This window comes from Schistocerca gregaria, chromosome 2 (assembly GCF_023897955.1).
Source record: "Schistocerca gregaria isolate iqSchGreg1 chromosome 2, iqSchGreg1.2, whole genome shotgun sequence".
Lineage (NCBI taxonomy): Eukaryota > Metazoa > Arthropoda > Insecta > Orthoptera > Acrididae > Schistocerca > Schistocerca gregaria.
In genome coordinates, this window is record NC_064921.1 from 293,556,199 (window position 1) to 293,571,847 (window position 15,649).

The 15,649-nt window shown below is 38.6% G+C and overlaps 1 protein-coding gene across 2 annotated transcripts in view; it reads right to left on the minus strand.

The window, feature by feature from the left end:
* Window positions 1-10,894: 10,894 nt before the first annotated feature.
* The window catches only part of LOC126336906 (general vesicular transport factor p115), a 204,152-nt gene continuing 199,397 nt past the window's right edge, over window positions 10,895-15,649 (minus strand). Inside the window, exon 18 of one of the 2 annotated variants that reach the window (XM_050001034.1) lies at window positions 10,895-11,508. The gene's annotated coding sequence lies outside the window, so the exon portion shown is untranslated. The remainder of the gene's footprint in view (window positions 11,509-15,649) is intronic. The other variant, XM_050001033.1, reaches the window with a different exon arrangement.

Consider the following 15,649-nt stretch of genomic DNA (forward strand, 5'->3'; position numbering starts at 1 on the left):
GAAGACTAATTTTGTCTTAGGCATTACATGGGTACAAGAGATCCAATAAGTTACTTTTTAATTTTGGGAGAATGGTTTATTGAAAAGGGAAGAGACCTGTACGTATATTTTACAAATATGGAAAAGACAACTGATGGTGGGGCTTGTTGACACTTGCATGTGACATGGTCTTTCTAGCAACCGATGGAAAAGAATGACAAGATATAGTGGATACCATTGAAGTTAAAGCAAAGAATTATGGAATGAAAATCAACACAAAGAAAACAAAAGTAATGACGCAAGGAGGAAATAAAAGGGTAAAGGCAATGTTGAATAGAGAAACATTAGAACATCTGCACAATTTTAAATACCTAGCGAGCAGTACAGAAAGCAGCTGTAAAAGCAGCACAAAAATTAAAACCATGATAACAATGGCAAAGAGAGGTATATTGTACAAAAAGGAAAATAATCTTCAACAATTTGGGCAAAGATTTTAGGATACGGCCAATAAAATGTTTTGTATGGATTGCTATCCGTACGGTGCTGAAACATAGATAATGAGGATGAAACAGAGTGAGGCTTTACGCCTTCGAGATGTGGACATGACGAAAAAGGAAAAAAATAAGTTGGATTGATTAGAGTGAAAATGATGAGATATTGTGAGTAGGAGAGCAAAGACAATTACTGAATGTAATAAAAAGGACAAGAAACTGGACTGGAAACATTGAAGAATAAAGGAGGGACTTATAAAAGCAGTCTTAGATGCGTATTTGGAAGTGGAAGGGAGTAGAGGGCAAGGGAGGATGAGATTTCAGATCCTGGCTGATATTCTGGGCAGCAATACATGCAGCAACTTTAAGAAGGAAGCAATGGGTGCAGGAAATGGAGACGTAATGACTGCTAGCACAGAAGAAAACTGATGAGGATGGTGTACTCTCTACTCTTTCAAAGGTATTTGACTGTGTAAATTATTCTTTTAAGTAAATTATTATATTATAGGCCACTGGTCTTTCCACAAAGTAGTTAAAAGGGCATATTTCTCTAAAAGGAAACACAGGAAGTCAATAGGAAGGAGTACTGTGTCATGCTAAGACTCAAGAGAACTAATTACATGTCAACATTCTTTCCTGTTTATGTTAATAACCTAAATCACTAATACCACCAGAACCTAAGTTCAATATTTGCAGATTATATGAACTTTATATTAAGCAGTATTTGAAGTGTCTTTACGGACATGTAAGGGTCATTCAAAAAGAAACAAGCCAGAGGCTGTAAAATGAAAACCACTGAAATGAATGTAATTACATTGCCAACAGAAGATGAAGTGGTCCCTATAAAAGTGCTGAGGCCTCAGGCTAAAAAATAACGACAAAGGTATGTAACGCATTTCATGCCAGCAGCAGAGTGCAGGGAACAGAAATTCCTCAAAGAATAACACAAGTGTATGAAGAATGTTGCATGTGAGTTGCAAGATTCAAGACAGCGCACAAGCAATTCAAGAAAGGACAGGTGTCATTAGCTGATGCTGCACAATCTAGAATTTCACTGATTATCAATACCTTTGACCAGCTGGTGGATGCCCTCATTACTAAAGACAAGCAAGTTACAGTGGCAGCCATTGCACCAGAGATTGGACTGAGTGAGTGATATGCATCGCTCTTGAAGCATTAATACCATTTTTCAGTGGATTTCCACTCCCTGCCCAGCTTCTGCTTTAAGGAAATGCACAACACCCATTTGATCTTTTTTTGAAGCAGTCCATTTTGAGCATTGTTCAGTGCACTGGAAAGTTGACGGGTGCACATACTCACCTGTTGTCACATAGGTGTACCTCATTCACATCCGTTTAGTGGCGAGTTTGGGGCCTCCGCGCTTTTATATGGACCACATCTTCCTTCATTGGCAGTGATTTTATGAGCGCTTCTCCACTTTTCGGTTCACAGCCTCCAGCTCATTCATTTTTGAATGCACCTTATAAATAAATATTTTGTATACACTTCATTCTTATTAAACTTTTAAAATACTTACTGTATGCAGTTCAGAAACAGCAAGGTGCTTTCACATAGAATGTGAGAACATCAATATTATAAACAGCATTGATTTTTACTTACCACATACACGAGACAATGAGTCACAGACAGGCACAACAAAGAGCCACAAAGGGCCACTGTGCCCAGACTACTGACTCAAATGTTTCCAGCATTACTGAGTGCAGTGGACGGTCAGTCAGTGCGTGCACAGGCTTGCTCTGTTATTATATGAACATACAGCTGGACATTGTGTGTGTGTGTGTGTGTGTGTGTGTGTGTGTGTGTGTGTGTGTGTGTGTGTGCGCGCGCGCGAGTTGTGAATGTGTGTTTTCTACTTTGGAAGGTGGCCTTTTGGCCAAAGCCTTAAATGTATAGCAGGCTTTTCCTTGTTCCTGTCTGTGACTCAATGTGTCCTCTATACAGTGAGTAACACTCTATTCTTTTCAAATATGAGAACATGTTAGTAGAGGTTAGGTTGTAAGCTGACAATATTAAAATTCTTGTGATTACCACTTGATAAAAAAACTCAGTTATCACATATCTGTCAAATGTCTAAACAAATTATTGTTTGTTATGTGTTTGGTCGCATATAAGTGATGAAAAAAGAAAAAGAGTAGCACAGCTTGATTTCATAACACCAAATGTTAGAATATTTAGGAGTTACTCATCAAGGGATGCTAATGCTTCTCCAAGTCCGAAAGCACATAAAGTGGATTATTTGTGGTGTGTTTCAAGAATACTCAGGGGAGGCCTGCTCATAGAATTGAGTATATAAATTATTGTACATAGGTTATTAATTTCTTAATGTCATTTGTCAAATATAATATCTACCTTTCAGATTTTCTCATTTCGCAGAATCAATGTTAAAAATAATAAAAATCTATACAAAAATTTAAAGCTACTTAGTTTGGTTATAGAGAACAGTTTAAGAGAAGCCTAAGACTTTTCTTATTGGCCAACTTCTTTTACTCCATTGACAGATTTATTAGTAGAACCAACTAATGTGTTATACCATTAATAATATGCTATGTGATATATATACACTTCTGCTCCTCTTTAGTACATTAACACAATAAACTAGGTTCCACCCATTTCAGTATGTAGACACTGATGTGTTTGTGACCTTTTTTATCAGTTTATGAATGAAAACCTGTTTAAGATTTTTGATTGTTCCACATTGTCAAGTGTAGTTTAATTTAGGATTCATGGAAAGAACATTAACCTATCAGTTCCTTCTAAATATGTATAAAGTATGTTTTAAAAATTAATCAATGGAAACTACAGGTTGGATTATCAACAATATTAGAAAAATGATAGACTGCTTCTCACCATAAAGATGACACACTGAGTTGCAAACAGGCACAACGAAAAGACTGTTGCACATTTAGCTTTTGGCTAAAGCCTTTTACAGAAAAGAAAAAACACACATTCACACAAGCAAGCACACCTAATGCTCATTAGCACTGCCTCTGGCAGCTCAGACCGGAATGCGAAAGGACTTTTAACATTTCAGTCTGAGCTGCCAGAGATGGCGGTCATGTGTGCATGAAGCGTGCTTGCTTCTGTGCGTTTTCTTTTCTGAAAAAGGCTATAACAGTCTTTATGTTGTGCCTGTCTGCAACTCTGCATGTCATTTTTATAGTGAATGTCGGTCTTAAGTTTTTATGATATTATATAGTATTTTTGTTTTTCTTCCAAGTTCCATATCTTAAACAGTCTCCTCACTATGGATCTATGGAAGAATCACTGTAGTTAATCTAATGCGATCCAAGAAACGCTCAGTGCAAAGGCAACAATAATTAAATGTTTAATGAGACAAACTCTGCATTCCAGTGGCCTCATTCAGTGTTATTATTATGTAACATGTTTCTGTTGATGTGGAATATAATGTGTTAAAGTATTGTCTTGTGTTCTATGAGTATTGTCACTTTCGACATAGAAGTTAAATCAGAACTGATATATCTGCATTTTTACCCTAAAGATTACTGATAAGTAGTGAAATTGAACATGAACTTCAATGTGAGGAAGTTTCCACAAAGAAGCTCTGTCTCATAATCTGGCATAAGACTCAAAGAGATCCATTAATTGTGGAATAACAATGGTGATGTTACTCTTGACAGTTCCACCAAAGCCGGGCTACTAAACATGGTTTTCCAAAACTCCTTCACCAAAGAAATGAAGTAAATATCCCAGAATTAGAATGTAGAACAACTGCCAACAGGAGTACCTTAGAAGCAGATATCCCCAGTGTAGTGAAGCACCTTAAATCATTCAATAAAGGCAAAGCCTCTGGTCTAGATCGTATACCAGTCACCTCCTTTCTGAGTATGCTGATACATTGGGTCCATACTTAGCAATCATATACAACCTCTCACTAATCAATAGTTCCATACCTTAAGGCTGGAGAGTTGCACAAGTCACACCTATACCAAAGAAAGGAACTAGGAGTAATCCGCTAATTACTATTACTAATATCAATTTGTGGTAGGATTTTGGAGCATTTACCGTGTTCGAACAATACAAATTACTTTGACGAAAGCTGTTTATTAACCAGTAGTCAGCATGGGTTCAGAAAATATCATTCTTGTGAAACACAACTAGGTCTTTATTCTCACGAGGTAATGAGTGGTATCATCAGGGGATGTCAAACTGATTCCATATTTTTAGATTTTCAGAAGGCTTTTGATAATGTTCCTCACATGCGACTTGTAATCAAATTATGTGCCTGTGGAATACCGCGTCAGCTGTGCCTGGATTCGCGAGTTCATGTCGGAAAGGCCATGGTTTATAGTAACTGACGGAAAGACATCACATGAAACAGAAGTTATATCTGGTGTTCCCCAAGGAAGTATTATAGACCCTCTGCTATTCCTAATCTACATAAATGACACAGAAGACAATCTGAGCAGTCTTCTTAGACTGTTTGGAGATGATGCTGTCATTTACCATCTTGTAAAGTCTTCGGATCACAACCAATTGCAAAATGAATCAGACAAGATATCTGTACGGTGCAAAAAGTGCCAATTGATTCTATATAATGGAAAATGTGAAGTATACATGTATGAAGAATAGATGAGTATTAAAAGAAATCTGCTAAATTTTGGTTACATGAGATATAACACAAATCTAAAGTATGTAAAGTCAACTAAATACTTACGACTATGAGTAACTTAATTTGGCACAGTCACATAGATAATGTTGTGGAGAAAGCAACCCAAAGACTGCAATTTACTGGCAGGACACACAGTAAGTATAACAGTTCTACTAAAGAGACTGCTTATACAATGCATTTCTAGAGTATTGCTGCATGGTGTGAGATCCAGATCAGAGATTACTGATGGACACACACACACACACACACACACACACACACACACACACACACACACACAATCACTCACTCAAAGAGAAAGAAGGGTGGGGGCCAGCATATTTTGCATCATCACAAAACGGGAGAAAATACCACGGACATTATTCTTGAATTGGGGTGGCAACCATTAAAACAAGGGCATTTTTTCAATGCAGCAGTATCTTCTTGTGAAATTTCAATCACCAACTTTCTGCTCCAATTGTGAAAATATGTTGTTGGCATGCACTGCATATGGAGAAATGATAATCATTTTAAAATAAGAGAAATAAGAGCTTGCACAGTGTGATTAAAGAGCTCATTTTTTTTAGAGTGGAATGGTAGAGAAATAGCTTGAAGGTGGTTTGATGAATCCTCTACCGGGCACTTAATTGTGAATTGCAGAGTAATCATGTAAATGTGGATGTAGATGAAAGGCACCAGTATCATTATTCAATTCAGATATAGTGCACAAAAACAACAGCAATCAGTATGCCTTTGCATCAGTTTCTAAGCAACTAAGTCACTTTTATTTGACACTTTATCCATGAAATTCTTGAAACAATTTTCAATATCACATGAAGATGTTTTACATAATTTTCCAATGCACGTCAAAACACTGTATTGCAATAACATAAATTTATGAAACTACTTAAGTTCATCACTGTTTGGTTCCACAAAGTTTATAAAAGTACCTTATTTCCCTATGGCACAAACAAAAGGTAAGTGAAGAGGATTCCCTAAAGATGACAGCTTCACACGATGGTCTACAGCCGTGAATAACTTGCCTGCTCAATCTTCATTTAAATGATATTGTGTCATTCCAGATGTTTAAGATCTCTTGCAGTGATACATAACATTCCAGGGGAGTAGTGTGAGTGCGACACATCATCTTACCGACAAATTATACTTGCAACTAAAAATTATAAAACAAGATGTCAACCAGGTAGAAGAGCAGGTATTGTACAGAGTTGTTATTTTTATTTGCATATATTCAGCTTTATTAAAGGACAATGCTTGTCCAACAAGGGACGGCAATTGCAGCAACTTCACAAGAGAAAATACCTGTGGGACACAAGGAAAAAAGTTCAATGGGTCAATGGCCTGCCTTGGCGATGCACAGAATTCCAAAGCATATGGAGGAAGAACTGATGTTCATTAAAAGAAAAGAAGATGTTAAAATATTCACTGTCATTCATTCTGATTCTTATTTTGGATATGGCATATTGAACCAAGAAGGTATAAATGTAAAAGTGTTAATGTATATTTTGTGAAGAGAGTACACATATTAGGGTTACTGAAATGTCACAAATTATTCGGTATCAACTTAGAAATGTGATGTAACAGTTCCTAACTGCAATGTGAGAACAGCTGGCTCAGAAGTCCGGTAAGCATAAAAAGGTACAACAGTCATGAGTAAAAGACAAAGAAGAGGTGGATTACATCAGCAATAATCCTTACCCTCAAATATCAAACACTGGTGATTTATAAATATCACTTTTATAATCAAACCACCAGTCTCAGAAGTCTGAATTATTTTTAACCAAGTCTCTACATCCTATACTTCTAAGAAAAATAATGTACCCACTTTATGTTATGCAATATTGATTAATATTTAAAATTATATTTATTGTAATGTTAATTCACAAAATTTCCATACATAGGCTACTGATGGTAGCCTCTTTTGACAGTTTTAGAGATAGTAATTATTGTGAAACTAGAATCAGAACATAAAGAACAGATACTAAATGCACCACACACAGAATTATGACCTATTCCAACAGATCATGGTCCTCATGATCACCATTTTCATTAAGCACATGTTCTATGGCTTGAGGTTCAGATAAAACAGTCGATACACCTCTGATCATGAAATATTACAACTAAGTACATGATGTGGACCCTAAATTACATTGGCAGCCCTACATAACAATTGAGCAGTGCAGAACAACAAAATTATGCTTTGTGCTTTGGGCCCATATGGAAATGAATATCCGAGAAATTAATGAGACAACTTTTCACACATGTTCATATACACAGTGTGGTGCTACAGATATAGAGATACCTGGTTCACCATAAGATCAGCACATGTAAGGAGCACGCATACATGCTACAATCTCGAAATTGATGATGGTGTGCTTCAAGCCCTTAATATTAATTATTAATAACAATAACTATACAAGTTGTGGCTGTAATTTGAGTGACTCCAGTCCTAATTTGAGCGACTCCAGTCCTCTCCACCAAATCAAATGAGTTGTCATGTGTAGGACTGTAGTACAGTTTATGTTACTAGCACGTCGAAGTAGAACCCCCAAAAGTGCTGAGACTGAAAAATCTTTTTGTAAGGCATCTATCTGTAAACACTATGCAGATTTACCAAACAGCTTGAAAGTAAATGGACAATATCAAAATAAATTTACAATTTTAACTTATCACTGTAAATAATAACTACAACTGTATATATGACCATTGAAAGCTTTCACTCTATACCAGTGTGAAACCTTTTTTTTCTTTCTTTTTCTTTTCAAATGTAGTGGACACTATCCAAACAACAGCACTCAACTTTATTTTCTTTTGACATGTTTAATATGTCGTTATAAGCTGTCATAAAGCAGATAAGATTCATCAACATAAATTCACTACATATGACAACATTTGTAATGCTGAAACAGTTGATGGGCAGTAAGTTCACAGGCCAAATGAGTGATGACGATATGAACTACTACTTAGTGAAGCATACAGTCTATTTTCTGAAAATCAACTTAGTAGCATCTATTTGACCCTAGTCCTACAGATGAAGTAACAAAGTATGTCAATAACACTATAGTGTTTCAGTGACTATTCATTATTACTAATTGGAATAATAAATAGGAGCATGGATAAGCTGCTGTGAACAGCATAGTGAACGTATTATTGTAGCCAAGACAGGCACGAAGCCCACACCTACCACAGTAGTACAAGCTCATATGCCAACTAGCTCTGCACACGGTGAAGATATTGAAGAAATGTACAATGTAATAAATGAAATTATTCAGATAGTTAAGGGAGACAAAAATTTAATAGTCATTGGGGACTGGAATTTGATAGTACGGAAAGGAAGAGAAGGAAAAGTAGTAGAAGAATATGGACTGAGGGTAAGGAATGAAATAGGGAAGCCATGTGTTAGCTAACACCTGGTTTAAGGCTCATGAAAGAAGGATGCATGTATGGAAGATGTACTAGAAGCTTTCAGATAGATTATATAATGGTAAGACAGAGCTTTAGGAACCATATTTTAAATTGTAAGACACTTCCAAGGGTAGATGTGGACTCTGACCACAATTTTTTGGTTATGAATTGTAGATTAAAACTGAGGAAACTGCAAAAAGGTAGGAATTTAAGGAAATGAGACCTTGATAAACTGACAGAACCAGAGGTTGTTGAGAGTTTCAGAGAGAGCATTAGGGAACAATTGACAAATACATGGGAAAGAAATACAGTAAAAGAAGAATGGGTAGCTTTGAGAGATGAAATAGTGAATGTAGCAGAGGATCAAGTAGGTAAAATGATGAGGGCTAGTAGAAATCCTTGGGTAACAGAAAGAATATTGAATTTCATAGATGAAAGGAGAAAATATAACAATGTAGTAAATGAAGCAGGCAAAAAGGAATAAAAACGTCTAAAAAATTAGATAGACAGGAAATGTAGGCATGGCAAGAGCACCAATGTAAGGATGTAGAGGCCTTTCTCACTAGGGGTAAGATAGATACTGTCTACAGGAAAATTCAAGAGATGTTTGGAGAAAACTGAACCACATGTATGAATATCAATAGTTCGGGTGGAAAATCAGACCTAAGCAAAGAAGGGAAAGCAGACATGTGGGAGGAGTACATAGAGAGTCTATACAAGGGTGATGTACTCGAGGACAATATCATGGAAATGGAAGAGGACATAGATGAAGATAAAATGGGAGATATGATACTGCGCGAAGAATTTGACAGAGCACTGAAAGACCTAAGTCAAAAAAAGGCCCCAGGAGAGCCAGACATGACAAAACTCTTCCATCCGGTGAACAAGATGTGAGACAGAAAGAAAGCAGGTGCTAACAAGTGTGAAAATTGCTGAACTATCAGTTTAATAAGCCACGGCTGCAAAATGCTATTACGAAGTCTTTACTGGTGAATGGAAAAACTGGTAGAAGCTGACCTCGGGGAAGATCAGTTTTAATTCTGTAGAAATGCTGGAACGCATGAGGCAGTACTGACCCTACGACTTATCTGAGACGATAGCTTATGGAAAAGCAAATCTACATTTCTAGTAGTTGTAGACTTACAGAAATCTTTTGATATTGTTGACTGGAATACTATCTTCCAAATTCTGAAGGTGGCAGTGTTAAAGTACAGGGAGCAGAGGCTATTAACAATTTCTACAGAAACCAGACGGCAATTATAAGAGTCGAGGGGCATGAAAGGGAAGCAGTGGTTGCGAAAGGAGTAAGACAGGGTTGTAGCCTCTCTCCAATGTTATTCATTCTGTATATTGAGCAAGCAGTAAAGGAAACAAAAGAAAAATTTGGAGTAGGAATTAAAATCCAAGGAGAAGAAATAAAAACTTTGAGGTTCGCCGATGAGATCGTAATTCTGTCAGAGACAGCAAAGCACTTGGAAGAGCAGTTGAACGGAATGGACAGTGTCTTCAAAGGAGGATATAAGATGAACATCAACAAAAGCAAAATGAGGATAAAGGACTGGATTCGAATTAAATCAGATGATGCTGAGGGAATTAGATTAGGAAATGAGACACTTAAAGTAGTAGATGAGTTTTGCTATTTGGGCAGCAAAATAATTGATGATGTTCGAAGTAGAGAGGACATAAAATGTAGACTGGCTATGACAATGAAAGCATTTCTGAAGAATAGAAATTTGTTAACATCAATTATAGATTTAAGTGTCAGGAAGTCTTTTCTGAAAGTATTTGTATGGAGTGTAACCATATATGAAAGTGAAACATGGACAATAATAGTTCATATAAGAAGAGAATAGAAGATTTCGGAATGTGGTGCTACAGAAGAATGCTGAAGATTATATGAGAGATCATGTAACTAATGAGGAGGTACTGAATAGAATTAGAGAGAACAGGAATTCGTGGCACAACCTGACTAAAAGAAGGGATCGCTTGGTAGGACATGTTCTGAGGGATCACCAATTTAGTATTGAAGGGAAGCGTGGTGCGTAAAAATCATAGAGAGGGACCAATAGATGAATACACTATGAAAATTCAGAAGGATGTAGGTTGCAGTAGTTACTCAGAGATGAAGAAGCTTGCAAAGGATAGAGTAGCATGGAAAGCTGCATCAGACCAGTCTCTGGAGTGAAAACCACGATCACCACCACCACCACCACCACCAAAACAACAACAACTGGTTACTATACCATTAACATTATACTAACAACACTGGCACTAATAGATTTAATATAAACAAATACCAAGTTGAGTATTTTTTTTCCTTTAGGTTTGGCACTGAGAATGCATGTGGTTTTCGGATTAATAAACTACAACATAAAAAGCTATACAATAATTTTATTGTTCCACATTATTTTTGTGCAGATGTGTTGCGTAACTTCTATTAATGTTATTACAATTTAGGCACCAAAACTAACAATGTATTGGTGTCACACACAATTTATTACCAGTGCTTTAGTCATTGCACATAGGAATAACATAACTGAGATGAAATGTTGCATTACAGATGCAGTGATGCATTGCTTTTGTCCCTTATGATTCGTAAATGTAAGGTACTGGAAGAACTACTTATTTAATATGAAGAGATCAGTAATTGCAACACCATTCAAAATGCAAAGCAATGGAGCAATACAATACAAATTACTTACATGAAATTAAGCTCAGACTTTTTTTAACAAAAAATTTACAAAAGAAGCACATGTACACAAAACATACAATAGTTGATATAGAGCTAGTCTACTATGTACACATTATACAGAGATTTCGCTCAAGCCAGTACCATGATTACACAATCTTATTGTTCTCCTTGACCATATTAAAATTTCTGTTATGATACAGTAACAGAACTTTTACAGTTCCCAGCAAAATCAGTGCAGCTGGTGTAACTTATTTTGCAGACAACAGATAAAAATGAAGTCGAATGGATGACTGCTGAAACAACAGAAATATATTGTCAGAAGAAATATTTGTCGCAAGAATTTGTTCAAATACAAATGCTAGTGTAATTAAATGGCGTTAACAATACACTTGGCAGATATAGAAGCTAGTAAGTAAACAACTGAACAATAAGACCTTCCCAGTTTGTCATATATATATTACAGATTTTAGTTTAAATATTTACTTTTTTGTCAAAATAATGATTCAGACATATTTTTCAGGAATACATTAACAGCAGTGATATACTTGGAAAAATGCATGACAACACAGTACTGTTTTATAAAATTGTTTAGTTACAACCGGTTTAGGCAGTAGTCCATATTCATGGTGGAATAACTTTTACAATGGCAATATCACGCCACATGAATGTCTTCAAGTATGAAGAACATAGCCAATCAAAAGTGTGGCAAACATTTAACATGGGTATTCAGTAGGAAAGCAGTGGCTCCATCAATGGGAAGCAAAATATTTTTGAGTTTCTGCTTGATGTTGATTGAGCCATTACTTTGTTACCAAATAACTATGTTAAACATTTGTTACATTTTGACTTGATCATGTTATCCTTCATACTTGAAGGCCTGTATATAATGTGATGTAGCCATTTTAAAAACTGTTTTCACTGGGAATATGGTGTATGACTGAAACCAGTTGTTAATAAACAATTCTATAAGACAGTACTGTGTCGTCGTGCATTTTTCCAAGTAAATAGTGATTACTACAATTCCATTTTAAGTATAAGGTAGCGTTTTATTTCTAAAATATTTGAACTATGTTACATGAAATTAGTAGGTTTTACCTCCCTTTCAGAGCATATGCCTCATGGAAGCCACTAAAAAGTGGTGATTTCTTAATTACTCATAGTACTGTTGCTAAGGCTCTTTACTCTTGCACTGGATGGTGTTGCTGACACTATGAAATACAGCAGCTAACTTGTTACCTTCAAACAATTAATCTCAAAACTATTTTGAGAAGTAATGCAGAGAAAGATATAAATGAGCCTAAATCACTGAGAATCATATATCTTGAGAAAAAACAGTTACAAATTTATACCATTTGTTTACTTACAACCATTAGTCACCTTATTGGTTGGTTTGTGGGACTGAAGGGACTAAACTACTAGGGCCATCGGTCCCTGTTTCCACTAACTATAAACACCCACAAAGAATAAGGACAAACAATGGAGATGACAAGAGACAACACAGGGCAAGAAAGACATCAGAAAAAAGGAATTAAAAATCACACCGAGTGTGACAGAGGTTGGCCGACCATAGAAACAAAAAAGGGAAAGAAGCCAACCACCAAGAAACACACTAAAAACTCCACTCTAAAATCATAGGGCAAAGCCAGACTACACACACACACACACACACACACACACACACACACACACACACACACACACACAAAGGGGGGGGGGGGGGGAGAAACGCTTAAAAACCCCCTGCACAAATAAAACTCAAAACTAAATCTACCATCACAATGTCATCTGATAAAAGAGCAGGAAGCATATCAGGCAGCGCAAACGTCTACCTGAGCGGAGTTAAAAGTGGGCAGTCCAACAAGATGTGGACCACCGTCAAAGCTGACCCGCAGTGACAAAGCTGGGTCCTCACGGCGCAATAAATAGCTGTGTTTTATCGAGGTGTGGCCAATGTGCAGCCGGCAGAAGACAACAGAGTCCTTGCGAGACACCCGCAAGGAGGAGCACCACGCACCAGTAGCCTCCTTGATGGCCCGAAGTTTGCTGGGTGAAGGAAGGGTGCGCCATTCTTCACCCCAGGTGCGAAGTACATAATGCCGCAAAACTGACCTGACGTCACTCTCCGAAAGGCCAATCTCCAAGGCTGGTTGACTGACAGCCTGTCTGGCCAGCGTGTCAACATGTTCATTTTCTGGGATGCCGACATGACCCGGGGTCCACACAAAGACCACAGAGCAGCAAGAGTATGGAGGGACTTTTGGATAGCCATCACCAGGCGAGAGCAAGGGAAACACTGGTTGATAGCTCGTAAACCGCTCAGGGAGTCACTACAGATAACGAAGGTCTCACCTGAGCAGGAGCGGATATACTCTAGGGTGCGAAAGATGGTGACCAGCTTGGCCGTGAAAACACTGCAGCCAGACAGCAATGAGTGTTGTTCATAATGATCCCCTAGAGTAAGAGCATAACCGACACGACCAGCAACCATTAAACCATCAGTGTAGACAACGTCAGAGCCTTGAAATGCGGCAAGGATTGAAAGAAAGTAGTGGCAGAGGGCCTCAGGAGGGCTGAGTCCTTCTGGCCCTGTACCAAATCGATCCAAAGGCATGGGCGGAGCACACACCATGGGGGTATACGCAGAGAGGCCGAGAAAAGAGGTGGAAGAGGGAAAACCTCAAGCCCAGAGAGAAGAGCTCTGATATGAACCACAATCGTACATCCTGACCGGGGCCATTGTTCCGCAAGATGGATGACCGACTGAGGGAACAGGAGACGATAATTGGGATGCCCAGGCAAGCTACAAATGTGTGTAGCATAAGCGGCAAGTAATCGTTGGCGCCAGAACCGCAATTGGGGGGGGGGGGGGGGGGGGGGGGGCGGACGACACCTGCCTCCACAAGTATGCTATTGACAGGGCTTGTCCATAAAGCTCCAGTGGCGAGACGAAACCCGCTGTGAAGGATGGGGTCCAGCAACTGCCATGCGAAAGGGGATGCTGAACCATAAACCAGGCTCCCTTAATCTAGACAGGACTGGCCTGGCCTGGTACAGCTGCAGAAGGGTAGACCGATTGGCCTGGAACAGCTGCAGAAGGGTAGACCGATCGGCACCCCAGATGGTGTGACGCAAGCAAAAGAGAGAGTTAAGGTGTCGCCAGCATGTCTGTTTAAGCTGCTGAATATGAGGGAGCCAAGTCAGCCAGGTATCAAAAACCAATCCCAAAAGCCGATGCGTCTCCACCACAGCAAGAGGTTCGCCGTCAAGATAAAGCTGTGGCTCAGGGTGAACAGTGCATTGCCGGCAGAAATGCCTAACGCATGTCTTGGCAGCTGAAAACTGGAAGCCATGTGCCACAGCCCAAGACAGCACCTTGTGGATAGCGTCCTGCAGTTGCCGTTCAGCAGCTGCAACGACAATGGAGCTACAGTACAGGCAGAAGTTGTCAGCATACAAGGAAGCTGAGACGGATATTCCCACTGCCGCAGTGAGCCCATTCCCACTGCCACAGCGAGCCCATTAATTGCAATTAAAAAGGGGGCGGACACTTAAGACAGATCGTTGCAGTACCCCATTCTCCTGAACTTGGGAGGAACTATGGGAGGCCACAAATTGCCCATGGAAGGAACGAAGGGACAGAAAATATACATAAATGACCTTGTGGATGACATCGGAAGTTCACTGAGGCTTTTTGCGGATGATGCTGTGGTATATCGAGGGTTGTAACAATGGAAAATTGTACTGAAATGCAGGAGGATCTGCAGTGAATTGACGCATGGTGCAGGGAATGGCAATTGAATCTCAATGTAGACAAGTGTAATGTGCTGCGAATACACAGAAAGAAAGATTCCTTATCAATTAGCTACAATATAGCAGGTCAGCAACTGGAAGCAGTTGTTGTTGTTGTTGTTGTTGTTGTTGTTGTCCTCAGTCCTGAGACTGGTTTGATGCAGCTCTCCCTGCTACTGTATCCTGTGCAAACTTCATCATCTCCCAGTACCTACTGCAACCTACATCCTTCTGAATCTGCTTGGTGTATTCATCTCTTGGTCTCCCTCTACGACTTTTACCCTCCACGCTGCCCTCATATACTAAATTGGTGATCCCTTGATGCCTCAGAACATGTCCTAGCAACCGATCCCTTCTTCTAGTCAAGTTGTGCCACAAACTTCTCTTCTCCTCAATCCTATTCAACACCTCCTCATTAGTTACGTGATCTATTCATCTAATCTTCAGCATTCTTCTGTAGCACCACATTTCGAAAGCTTCTATTCTCTTCTTGTCTAAACTACTTATTGTCCACGTTTCACAGTTCACACAGAAGCAGTTAATGCCATAAGTTATCTGGGAGTACGTATTAGGAGTGATTTAAAATGGAATGATCATATAAAGTTGATTGTCGGTAAAGCAGATGCCAGACTAAGATTCATTGGA